The following is a 13,882-nucleotide window of genomic DNA, read 5'->3' on the forward strand; positions in this document are numbered from 1 at the left end:
AATACCATGTCAAGCAGAATGGTTCACTGTGATAGATCTTTGTCAGGCTTTCTTTTCAATCCCATTGGATGAAGAGAGCAGGTACCTTTTTGCGTTTAAAATGGAAGATCGCGTTTTAACATGGTGTCGAATCCCACAAGGATTCACAGACAGTCCATCCATCTTTAATCAGTTGTTGAAAAAGAATCTTGAGAATCTAGTACTGCCACAGAACTCGGTTCTGGTACAGTACATAGATGACCTACTTGTTGCGTCAGAAACAGAGGAAGCTTGTAAAGTAGATTCAATTGCCTTACTGAATCATTTAGCTGAAAATGGACATAAGGTATCTCCGAGCAAGTTACAGTATTGTCTGACAGAAGTACAGTATCTAGGGCACAGGTTAGAAAAAGGGAAACGTAAGGTGTCCCCAGAGAGGATTGAGGCGATAATGAAAATGAATGCGCCTACAACACAGAGAGAAGTTAGAATGTTCTTAGGAATGGTGGGTTACTGCCGACAGTGGATAGTTAACTTTTCACTGAAAGCAAAGCCCTTACAGAAACTGACGCACAAGGAGGTGAGTGATCCGGTACCATGGGATGAAGAATGTCTGGTGGCGTTTTTACAGCTGAGAGACGATTTATGTCGTGCTCCGGCTCTGGGAATGCCAGATTACGAAAAGTCATTTTCACTCTATTGCTGTGAGAGAGAGGGATGTGCTTTGTCAGTCTTGGCACAGACCCACGGTAATGCCCGTAGACCAGTTGCATATTTTTCGGCTACATTAGATCCAGTAGCCGCAGCGTTGCCCGGATGTCTCAAATCCGTTGCTGCAACGGGTGTCAGCATTGAAAGGAGCGAAAGTATTGTAATGGGACATCCAGTAGTGGTGTATGTACCGCATTCAGTTGAATTGTTAATGACCAGGACGAAGACGCAGCATCTGACCAATAGCAGGCTCACGCGTTATGAGCAAGTTATACTTGCCGCAGAAAACGTGACTCTCAGGAGATGCTCTGTCTTGAATCCTGCTACTTTGATGCCATTACCTTCGGTAATAGAAGGCGAAGGATGTGAAGACCACGATTGCCTTGATGTGACTGAACTATGCACGAAACCCAGACCAGATATTGTGGATGAGCCATTGTCTGACCCCGATGAAATTTACTTTGTTGATGGCTCATGTTTAAGAGACGATACTGGTCGGTTGAGAGCAGCTTATGCTGTTTGTACCATTGCTGGAGTTGTAGAGGCCGCTTGCCTGGAAGGAGTACATTCCGCACAGGTAGCAGAGATTATTGCCCTAACTCGTGCCTGCATAGCAGGAAATGGAAAGAGAGTCACCATCTACACGGACAGCCAATATGGTTTCGGTGTGGTTCATGATTTCGGGCAGTTGTGGTCTCAGAGGGGTTACATGACTTCCTCTGGTTCGCCCATTCGAAATGGAGAATTTGTGCGATTGCTGATAGAAGCATTACAAGGTCCTGTTGACATTGCAGTAGTGAAGTGTGTAGCTCATACTAAGAATACAGATTTTGTGTCACAAGGTAATAGATATGCTGATGAAGTCGCACGCTATTGTGCGGAACAAAGTTATTCTTTCTCAAAGGTGGAAATAGAAGGTGCAGAAGAAAAGACTGAATTAAGTATGATGTTAGAAACTGTAGACACTTGGGAGGATTTAAGGATAATGCAGGAGAACGCACCTGAAACAGAGAAAAAGGCATGGGAAATAGCAGGCTGTGTGCGAAGTGAAATGGATTTTTGGGTTTCAGCAGATGGGAGAGCTGTGTTACCTGAAGAATTAGCTAATCCCATGGCGAGAGAAATACATGGTCCAGTACATCTAGGAAGGGATGCTATGATGAGAGTTTTTAGGCAGACTTGGTATTGCCCGAAATTCAGAATAGCAGCAGAATCAGTATGTAAGCGATGTGTTACCTGCCAACAACTGAACGTAGGCAAACGAACACCAGTCACACTGAGTCACATTGGGAGGTCGGGGGGGCCTTTCAATAGAATGCAACTAGATTTCATTGAAATGCCAAGAGTCAATCGCCTTCGGTATGTGTTAGTGATTGTATGCGTATTTTCCAGATGGGTTGAAGCGTACCCTACACGTAGGTGCGATACACTCACAGTGGCTAAATTGTTGCTCAGGGAGTTGATACCGCGCTTCGGGGTGCCTGCCTCTTTGGAATCGGACAGAGGAAAACATTTTAACAGCGAAATAGTGAAGATGTTGTGCTCCACACTGAATATCGATCAAAAGCTGCATTGTAGTTATCGACCAGAAGCTTCAGGAATTGTGGAACAAGTGAATGGCACTTTGAAGAATAGATTGGCTAAAGTAGTGGCATCCACATCTTTGAGTTGGCCAGATGCTCTTCCATTGGTGCTCATGAGCATGCGCAGCACACCTGATAGGAGGACAGGTCTCTCTCCCCACGAGATCCTGATGGGGAGGGCCATGAGACTTCCTACAGTTCCAACTACTGCTCTATTGAATATTACAGATGATCTGATCTTGGATTATTGTAAAGGACTGTCTGACGCCATCCATTCTGTGTCCCTTCAGGTGCATGCGGCTGAAGTTCCAGCAGCGAGGAACCTGTGTCATGACCTGAACCCAGGGGACTGGGTCCTGGTTAAAAAACACGTCCGGAAGAACTGCCTAGATGTTCGCTGGCGTGGGCCCTTTCAGGTAATCCTGATAACGAACACCGCGGTGAAGTGCGGGGGGCTGCCAAATTGGATTCATGCATCCCATACTCGAAGAGTTCCAGCACCTCTAGAAGGAACAGCTCCCATCCCAGACGAAAGCCCGGAAGTGGAAGAAGAGTCGCAAGAAGGGATTGAGGCAGCTGAGGAGGTGTCGGAAGAAGTTGGGAACGCATCGGATTCAGAAGAAGAGCGAAGGCAGGACGGCAGTGAGACAGAAGACGCAACCGAAGGAGAGAGCAGAAGTGAATACGACTCAGACTCAGATCCGTATCGGAGCGATCAAGAACCAAGTGGGAGGACAAGGAATAGGAGAATAAGGCTTGGAGCTGCCACTTGGCCAACAAGGAGAAGAAGGCTAAGTTTGAGGTCGGCCCAGGAAGAAACGCTTACTCCTATATCCGAAGACTCAGATCCAGAAGAAGATATCCAGGATCAAGCCGAGGAGGGTCTTAGAAGATCAAGTAGGGTGCGAGTGCCTAGCAGAAGATACTCTACTCCCGACTGGACCTACCTTGTTGCAGATGTCTGGGAGACACAGAACAGGGAGGATCAGGGAAGTGGAACTGATCAGAACTGACCCGATCATCACAGTGCAAATAAAGTTTCTACTGCCAGGAGCGGAGACCGAAAGGTTGCTGACACTCAACATCGTTCATCCTGCTCTTCTGAGTGGAATAAGAAAATTGCTTTTAGAGACAGTTGAGTTTCCAGTTTGCTGTTCACGATATCCAATATTGGAGGGAACTCTTCTTCGTTTGGAAATGCTTGAGCGAGTAGTAGAAATGCTAGGAGCGCTTATTGTTGTGGACTAATACCATATTGTGAATGTCTTCAAAGGGGCGCAGAACTGGAAAGGTGAAGAAAGTGATCTTGATTAGAACGGACCCCTTTGTAACTGTGGATGTAGAACTGATAGTACCAGGAGTGGAGATTGAAAAGACATTAACTCTTCATTTTGTTCGTCCCCTGGTCCAGAGTGAAATAAGGAGAATAATCCTAGAGACAGTTGAATTCCCGTGTTGTTGCAAGAATTGCCCAGAACTTGAGGGAATGTTTCTTCGTATGGACATCTATGAGGATGTAGTGTCACTCCTTGAACCATACATAACTTCAGACGAAAATAAGACTTGCAAAAAAATTGTAAACTTGTTGCAAGATAACCTAGCGCCGAGTGGAAGAAGAAAAGTGATAGGGGTTTCATTTTAGTGGATGGAGAAGGGCTAGGGTTGTCTATTTTCTACTGGACTTTGAATTGTTTTGCGGAAATAAATTGTCAAGCTTCCAAGTGTTCCAAGAAAGACATTGCAAGAGAGAAAGACTTTGTTTGAAAAGAAGAGGAAGTGAATGCTGGAAGATAGTCGAAAACTACACTGTTTGAGAACATGGAGGCTGGCAACCTGAACCGCAGGGCAAAATGTATAGCTGTTACATTTTTAGGAGTAGTGGTTTCTCTTATAATTTTAGTGGTAACTGTTTCATTCCTAGCGGGACACGAAGGGGATGGAACCACAGTTAAGGAGGATAAGGGAGTGTCAACACCGAGAACTACCATTATTAAGGAGAAGGGAAACATCAATGAGAAAGACAAAGCGTTGTTAGATGCAGAAGTAAAAAGGTTACACATGGATGAGTCACAGGGGAATTACAAGTCAAATGCTTATGCTAAGTTGCTTTATGAATATGTTGATGCCATGGAAGTAAAGGACTGTTATGTCTGTATGCAATTACCAATTTCGGTGGAGGAGGGTATCAAATACCATCATCTCCCGTTGACATATGGGATAACGTGCAGTTTATTGTTAAGTATGTTTTATGGACGAGACGGATTTGAGTATTACTTCTCGAATTTCGACTCGACATTGCCAGAGGTTCCGAATTTCAAGCATTTGAACAAATGGGACTACTACAAAAGCGAAGACAGGTTACACAAATGGTTTATTCCATGGAGAACGTTAGATACTTCACATGCTCGAATAAACAATCTGACTTGTCAAATATCAGAAGTTGAGAAAAAGTTTATAGCTCAGGTAGATACTAGATACAGGAAGCAGAAGGTATTGAAGGCATCAGGACAAGGAGAAACAGATTGGACCAAGGAGGAAAGGGCACAACAACGAAAAGGAAGTATTGGTCCAATTGCTTTGGATAAGGAGAAACGGGGGAAACTGTGCATTCACAGGAGTTACTCCTACTATGAAAACGTTTATGTAGGACAAGTCAATTGCGAACATGCTTTTCAATTGGAGTACTACTCTAAGAACTTCATGAAAGGGATGCAAGCAATACCAAATGTATATTTTGTATGTGGAAGATATGCCTATGTGAAGTTACCAGATAATTGGTACGGATCATGCTATCTGGCTGTTGTCTTCCCTAAAATATACCATGTTGAGAATTTAGACACGCCTAAGAAAGAAATATCAACTAGATGGAAGCGAGGGCTGGGTGCAGCAGAAGTAGTTGGAGATGTAATAGGTGCTGCATTCCCTTTCTTAGGATTGATAATGAATGACATTAAGATCAGGAGGTTAGCTACAGTCGTAGATAGACTGTCTGCCAGTACTGCAAGATCCTTGATGCTGATAGAAGGGGAGATGCAATCGATTAGGGCAATGGTTCTTCAGAACCGACTTGCTTTAGATGTTCTGTTAGCAAAAGAGGGAGGAGTCTGTAGGGCCTTGAAGGTCCAGGAATGTTGTACTTACATTCCAGACAATTCAAAGCCTCTAGAGAAGTATATACAAAACATCACTGCCATACACTACGAAATTGAGGACCTGGCAAAGGTAAATGTGTGGGAAAAAGTAGGCCATGGAATGGGTAAAGTTGGAAGTTGGTTTGCCAACTTAGGAAAGGGTATCGTTTGGTACATATTGAAGCCCATCATCATAGTAGTGATTTGTGTAATCACTTTGTGGGGATTGGTGCGTTTGTATCAATGGTATAGAGCAAATAGGTTACAGAGAGCTATGAAGAAACAGGAAGAAGAGTTGACAGCGATGCAGGACACTCAATATAAGAGTCTGAAAGCATTAGAGAGTATGAAAAGAAGTGGTACTGCCCTGTCTTCACTTTAAAGGTTCTACATTTTAGTGTCATGGTAATGATGACCCCTAAAGGTCATCAAAGGGGGGACTGAGAGAGCACAAGTTTGAAAAAATGTATAAGTACGCCATATTTACAAGCACGTAGTTAGTTAACATGTACTTTGCACCAGAGTGTTTATATTTAGAAGTGAAATACACCGAGTGTCTTATATTCAGTGGTGAAATGCATAGAATGTTTAAGTAGAGTAACAATAATCATAACTGTGTGAGACTAATGTAGAAATGTTTGGGATGAATATGAAAACCTCACGTTCTCATGTTAAAGGAATAATGTAAGAGTTGAATGTAACTCTAAAACCCAGTATTTTGTGTAGGCCTCATGGCAATTCACAAGCAAATCTAAACGTGCTGCTAAAATAATGTGAGACAAGGTTGACATGGTTCTTTCAAAATGTACTATTGAACTTAGGGTTAAAAGTATATGCTTTATAGATGTGTTATTTTAGAAACGTCTGCTAGTTAAGAATGTTTGCTGTTTAAATCAAGTTAACGTTTTAAGAGTGCAGGAACCTGCTGCATGTAAATCAAGTAGGCCAGAGCAGATAATGTCATGTAGTTTAAATCGTCATGTGCTTGTTAGAGGAGAGGTCGTGAGGTGTCCAGTATGGAGCTCTGAGAGTGTTTTATGGCCTAAGATATGGTGAAGTCTGGAATTTGAGGCCCACTGCAGGACGAGCTGTATGCAGGTGCGAGGGTCCTAATCAGCTCGAATGAAAGGGACTTTGTTCAGTGGCGCCTTGCGCAGGCCTGTAGGAGTTTCCAGGAATTTCAGGGGGTATCAGCGCACTGAAGAAGAAGCCTGGGAACCAAGGTCAACTATAACGAGGGTCTTCAAGAGTACCATCATGGAGTTTGCCGCGGAAAGATGTACCACGTGAGGGGCGTCCCAAGGGGCGTTTCTATTGGAAATGTGATTTGGTATTAGGGAAAGAGACCCGGGAGGAGAGCAGAGCAGATGATTTTGGGAGCCTAAGGAAGCGGATGGGTAGGCAGATAGGCTGATCAGGAGAGACCCATTATCAGAGAAGAGACAAAGAGAAGTGCGTGATCTTCTTAGGAAATCACCACGGCTGACACCTAGAGGGTAAAGATCTTGTTAAGTAGGGATGTCATTTAGTATAGTGTAGGGACAGACTAACCTTAATTTTCTTTTCTGTAATGACTTTGAGGTTGCAACTTGTATTCATTTTGGCAACGCTCATGTTATTAGAAGTTGTACTTATTATTCTGTTTTTCAGACTCAGACTATTCAAAAAGTTCATGTTCATAGTGATACCGATCTACCTCTTGAATCTCATTTTGAGAAGTTTGTATCTTCAGTTATCTTTGACTTTATATTAAATCTTCAAAACTTAATTTTGGTCAGTGGTCATTTAGAGTGGTGTAAGTTCTTAAATTGATTGTTTACTGCGAGATTACCTTTTACTCAAGACAGGTACCAACGATTCAGTCGACAGGAAATGGGATTTGGTAAGATAATTAGTAACCAGTAATCCCGCGTTAGCAAGGCTGGATCGAAGGTATTCGACTTCCTGAGCAGTATGATCTCTGCTTTATCAGTGTTGCATTTTAAGTGATTAAGTTGCATCCACCAAACAACTTCAGTTAGGCTGTTTTTTAAATTGTTATCCGAGCCAATGGAAGCTTTATCCAACGGCAAGATCAACTGCATGCGAGCATGATCCCTGATAAAGTTGTCAATGCATGCATGAATGAAATGTGAATGAAAAGCAGCTGTAATCAATGCATCCATATCTTTTCAGCAGGTGATGGTGTGAATGGGACACACATTTTCACTCCTCAAGACCTTCAAATGTTGAACTACTGCACCTGCAGCATCATAATGTGCACATTTGGTATCATCAAGTTGTGCTCCGGATGTCTTGATTGGGCAGTGGTGGGTGATGTAGTATGCCCTGAAGTAGTTGCAAAATCTTCCTGTCCTGTTGCGTGTTGCAGAATAAAGCCCTACAATTAAACATACATATAGACAACGCTGGGACAGAAAGTCCCTCGCATGGAGACAGACATGTGCCCCTGCTCTGAGTGCCCCAGCTGCAATGATATCTGGATCCCTGGTGCTGATTCTTGTTGTCCTGCATGATCACGGATCATTTGTATGCACCATAACATAGGCTTGTCTCACGGATTGCGAGTTCATTGGACCGGGAGGCGTGCTCAAAGCGCTACTCTCATAGTGAGGAAAGGCTACTGCTTTTGCTAGGAGTTAAGTAGCACATGCGCGGAGGTGGCAGCATACTGTGTAGTGATCAGTAGAAGTAAACAGGCCTTTTTATCTCGGTCATCGCAGTAAGGTCTACGGGGTCAGTCATGTAAAGTTCCATTGCTTTGAGATTAACTCACCCTTGGTCTACATCAATGTATTATTTAGCACTGTGCAACATGTGTGATGTATGTGTATGCTTTGTATATACTTGCCTGTAAATGGTATAATACATTGAAGATTCTGGGTTCCATTTTGGGAGACCCAGAGCTGACTGAAGGAGAATGAGGAGGTAGAGGAATCCCGCAGGCAGATTTGTGGATTGCTGCATTCCTGAGAGCTGGCTGGGACACACATTGGAGGAAAGAGAGAGAGAGGCTCTTCAGTACACTTTGAGGAATGCTCATTTATTCAGGGAGAAATAACTAGAAAGGGGCTGGGCACATCTCAAGAAGCAGATGGGACTGATAAGAGAGTCTTAAAGAGTAGGGATGGGGCCCTGGGGTAACATTTTAAAGCACATAACACTGTGGCTGTCATCCAGGTATGATCCTCTAGTCGCTGCTAACACTATAAGATGATGGACGAAGCGCTGAACCTTTTTAGACACTCAGCCCGTCACTATTAGATCTGAGATATATCCATCATCTTTTTTTCTGTTCACTACACCACCCCAGTTCCACCCCAGCCATATGCAAATCAGTCTTGACCTTGCTCCTCATGGGAACAGTCCAGACCAAACTGCCAGGCCCTCTCTGGACAGGAAACAAGAATCCTGGGGCCGGTTTCCGGGTAATACCCCTCATCAGCCAAGCTAGCTTGAATCCAGTTGCAAAGTGAGAAAGTGAACCACAACTAGGTTAATATGTGATGTTACAACACGATCAAAATGATCAAGGTATGTAACCGCAGTTTTTACAATGCAAGTTATTACAACGACTTGCGCTAAAGGGTGCTGGACTTAGGAATAGTAAGATTTACTATTCCAACGTACAGTAGGGAAAGTGTTGGATAGTAAATCTTACTATTCCTTAGGTTATAGCAACATCCAGCGCAAGTCGATGTAACGACTTGCATTGTAATGGTTGCGTTCTAAGTGCATCACGGTGTAATCATCGCGACGTAAAGAATATTTCCCCATCTAGGCATACCCTACCAACTTGGGGTGAACAAAGCAAACACAAAAAGTCTGGTCACTCAAATGGCCTGTATTGAGGGCTATCAGATTTGGAGTCGCTTCTGTTGTGACAGACTGCTTTCTTTACGAATGATAAGGCAGAGGAGTGAGCACTTCAAAAAGAAATAAACCCTCTACAACACAAACTTCAAAGCTTTGGACACTAAATCTCATTTGGTGTCTTTAAACGGACTGTAGGAAGGGGAGCTCAAAGCCCCAAAAACGGTCAACTGTCAAGCTGTCGGCTGGACAGTGCAAAGAGGAAATGCTCGGCAAGACTCTTGCCTGGACAAAGAAAGGAGGCTAAAACCTGTGAGTCTCCACCCATGTGAGGGGACATCACCCAGGGAAATCCAAGACCACCTGCCCATAGAGCCTGGAGCAGTACTGCCTGCTTGCCAAGACCAGTGTGCCCTGTGAGGAGAGGATGGTGCTGAAGGGAGCGAGGTCCAGTGGGGGATCTTGGTGAGTGGATCCCAGTAGCAAGGTGTGAGGAGATGGCTGCTGCACCGATTGGGCTGTTGCCTATGTGCAGATTCAAGCCGGTAGCCTGTGGTGTAATCATGTGTATGATGTGTTTGTATTCATGCTTATTGTGTAATGACATAGTAAACGTTCCATGATGCCATGTACAGGTTCCATGAGCATGTTGAGGCTATAGAGAAAGAGAAGTCGTTTTGCCTGGATGTGTTCTCCTGGGCTCTGTCATGCTACGACTTATGTTTATTTGTACCAATACAATTATATTGGTCAACCTGCTGGTGACTTCGTGGTCAATTGCACCTCAGATTTGAAAACAAGGAGAACTTTGGACATGTGGAGACATCGCTTGAGCTCATGATACCCTGTACTGCACCCGGAGCGTACAGTGCTTTATTTACATTGACAGACAGATTCCTGGGTGGCAAGGAATGAATTTTAGGGAACCTTTATTTTGTGCATGGGTGTCGGCTGGGGTTTCAGCATCTGGGACAGGGGCATTAACATTTGCAAGTGCTAAAGAATTGCATGATTTTACATTAAGTTTGGTTTTGAACATGTTGAGTGACAATGCGGACACGTGAAGGAGAGACAAGTGTATGTTTGCGGTCAATGAGGTAGAGTATCTTGATCATATTCTCTCAGCTGCAGGTGTCAAACCTAAACCGGGGCTGGTTGAGGCCATAGTTAAAGCTCCCCATCCCAAAGACAGGGACCCACTCAGACTCTTATTAGGGATGTGCGAATTCTATTAGAAGTTTATGCATAATTATTATGACACAACAGAATGTTTCAGGAATTTGTTTAAAAAGAAGTCTGATTTTATTAGGTCACCTGTTTGTCAGCAACATTTTGAGCTCATCAAAAAGAACATGGTCTCTGCTCCTGCTCTACAAACAAACGTGGAAGGACGCAAAACATTTATTACAGTGGATGCCAGCGCTTTTGGATTAGGAGCAATACTTTCTCAGAGTGATGGTGTCAAGGAGTTTACAATTTTGAATTTACATCTTGTAGACTGTCTGAAGTAGAAATAAGATACTCTTTCATCGAAAAAGAGATATTCTCCAAGGTTTTAAGATTAGAAATCTACAGCTAGATTAGCCAGATTGTCTGTGAATTTGTTGGAGTTTAACTTTGATGTTGCGTATATTCCAGGACTAGGAAAACACTCTAAGGCTGACTGCTTATCGAGACTGCCGGTTGGTAACTAGGCAGTTTCCATGTAGGAAGTAGAAATTGAGGAGTGTTTGACTTCAAAAGGCGAAGATCATGTTGGCTGTGAAAATGTGAGTGAGTGACACAGTGAAATGTTTGTGGCTGCTGATTTGCAGAAAGTTATGGAATTTGTATTGGAAGGTTGGCCCAAGAAGAAAAGTGTGAAAGTGAATTTACAACCGTTTTGGAATATTGCAGAAAAATTAATAATAGAGAGTGGAATTCTTGTCAGAGGAGAGAAAATTGCAGACGAATTGATAAAGTAGAGTGGAATTCTTGTCAGAGGAGATAAGCTAGTTCCTGCAGTATGTTTCAGGAATGGCACATGCTGAGCATTTAGACATGACAGCAACCAAAAGAAGGGTAAGGACCACATATTGGTGGCCATCCATAGACCACGAGGTAGATGAGATGTTTCATAAATGCAGTCAATGGTGTGTGAGTGGCAAACACCTACTAAAGTCTATTCCATAACCTAGAGTGGCTTTAAATCCAGAGCCTTCGCAAATGAAATACATGATTGTGTTGAATGACCACTTACCGAGATGGGTAGACGTCAAAGGCATTGCAGGACCCAATATTCTGAGTTTTATACCTTTTTTCGAAGAGGGTTTTTACCATGCAGACATTTCTGCGAAGGTGTTGTCAGACAACAGTGTACAATTTACTTTGACAGTTATGCAGGAGTTTTATGGTGTGACTCAGAACAATGTGCACCAGGAGTTGTGCCTCATTTCCACGGAGGTACAGAATTAGCAAATCTTCATTATGTGTGACTGTAATTGTCTGGCATGATGCAGGGAGGTATGGAATTTGCAACTCTTCATTGTGTGAGATCTGAATAGTCTGGTGCAACTCAGCACAATGTGCACCAGACATTGTGCCTCATTTTCAGGGAGGTGTAGAGGAGCGGATTCATGTTGCCGTATATCTAGTTCACATAAGCTCAGACATGAGTTCGATGTCATTAGCATTTCGGATAAAATCTATATATTAAACTACCAAGATGGGCTTGATATCTGTTTACATTTGGGCCGATAAGCGGCGCGCTGATATGACGTCATCGCGTAACGCCGTCGCACAATTAGAGATATATCCTTTCAGACAGAAATGAGGCTCGGTTGGGATCCCATTTCTTTTTTGACCCGGAAAGTCGCGGTTCACTGTTTTGACAGACCCAGGTGAGTTTGCTCTTCATTGAGCGCCGGGGTTTCATATAGATTGTTGCCTTTGGCTACACAAAAGGGAGGGAGCTCTTTGAGCCACGATATTATTCAGGTCTGTACATACAGTCCACATTTTTCTGTTAAAGCTTTCCAATTCTATTACAGGACCGGAGGCTTCAGATTATGCTTCTCAATCTTTACTGCATTAAACACAGCAGCTAATGAAAATGTATGTTTTCATAAAAAACAGTAAAACAAACTACATTGCCCATGATGCACATAGTATAGGCACGCCCCCATAGTCCATAAGAACCCCTTGCGTGCTCCCATCATCCTCTTTCTTTGCTGCTCACAGCCAGAGTTAAGTGCACCTACTTTATGTCCCCTCACTCTGCTTTTGCATGGGGTATAATTTTGTGGATTACTTAAATTGTATGCTTATATATTGATAAAACGATTCTATTTTACGGTGGTTACCTTGCAAAACTGTGATTTATTGGTGTGGTTTAGGGAGCCTGTTTCATCGCTTCGTGGTGCGCAGGAGCTTCTTTTCGGGCCGCCGCGGCATTCAGGCTTCAGGTTCGCTTTCGGAGCACCCGACTTCTGGCGCGTGATACACACGGTCTCTGACCGGCAGGGAGCCGGTCGCTTTCTTCACAAGGGCCCGGTTACCGGCAGCGCTGCAGCGCGCGTTGGGCTTCCCTGGTACGCCCTCACATGCATAGTCCGGGTGGCTCACGGCCAACACGCGCGCCCAAACGCAACCAATTTGGCTAGTTTTTGGGCGGATTTGGTCGCGTTGGGCTGCTCGCCTCGGCGAGTTCTCCAAGGCAAACTTGAACGCATTTCAGTGCGTTCTACACACCGGCAGGCTCCCTGTATGATTGCCTGACCTCCAGGTTGTAAAATAGAGGCCCCAGAGTGTGCACACGCTCTATGTACTGTTGGGCCAAGGTCTCTGACCTACTGAGTACAGCTTTGCTGAGGGGGTTTGGGTACCGTTTTTCAAAAGTATCTAGTGTGCTCTGGGCTGACCCCCCCCATTACCCCCCCCGGATTGTGAACAATAGGGAGCTATCCCTTTGTGGCATTAGTTACACTCCTCATCATGGAAGAATGGGCCCAGGACCCTGAGGAGTACTATGGAGGGGAGGAGAGAATTGGTGATGGACAGCAGGAGGTTGTTTTACAGGACAACATTGTTGAAGCCTTAGATGCTTCGGTCCAGGCTTCCGTGAATAAAGCCATGGAGACTAAAGTCCCTCAAACTGTGCAGCAGGCACTAGCTGTGGCCCTGCGCCCTATTAGGAAGCAACTAGAGGGCTTTGCTAAGCGTCATGGGTATGACAAAAAGAAGAAACTGAAGACCGGGGAATCCTCCTCTACCACCACAAGCTTGAATACCCAGAAACAATGGCCGCATTCTCAGACACTTGCAGCCTTGCCAGCGACAGGCATGGCAGAACACGCCTACGCAGGCGGAAAGGCGAAAGCTAAGTGCCCGGCTCCGGAGGATACAGATACCACTACCACCAACACGGACACTGACACTGATACCTCGGAGGAACCGCCTCCTCCTCCTAAAAAGGCCAAGGTTGCCCCCAAGGCTTCGGCAGAACAGGTCAGCACTCCTTTCACTTTTGATCCCTCAGACATTGTGCATCCCCGGTCCTCAGACTGGATACCGCCCCCTGCAGTGTCGGATTATCTCCATGAAAACCTGCGGAAAAGCTTCTCTAGAGAAGTCCGCAATCGTTTAAAATCAGAGTGTCCACGTCCGGAACTGCCGGACAACGTGGCA

Source organism: Lissotriton helveticus, chromosome 12 (assembly GCF_964261635.1).
Source record: "Lissotriton helveticus chromosome 12, aLisHel1.1, whole genome shotgun sequence".
NCBI classification, from domain to species: domain Eukaryota; kingdom Metazoa; phylum Chordata; class Amphibia; order Caudata; family Salamandridae; genus Lissotriton; species Lissotriton helveticus.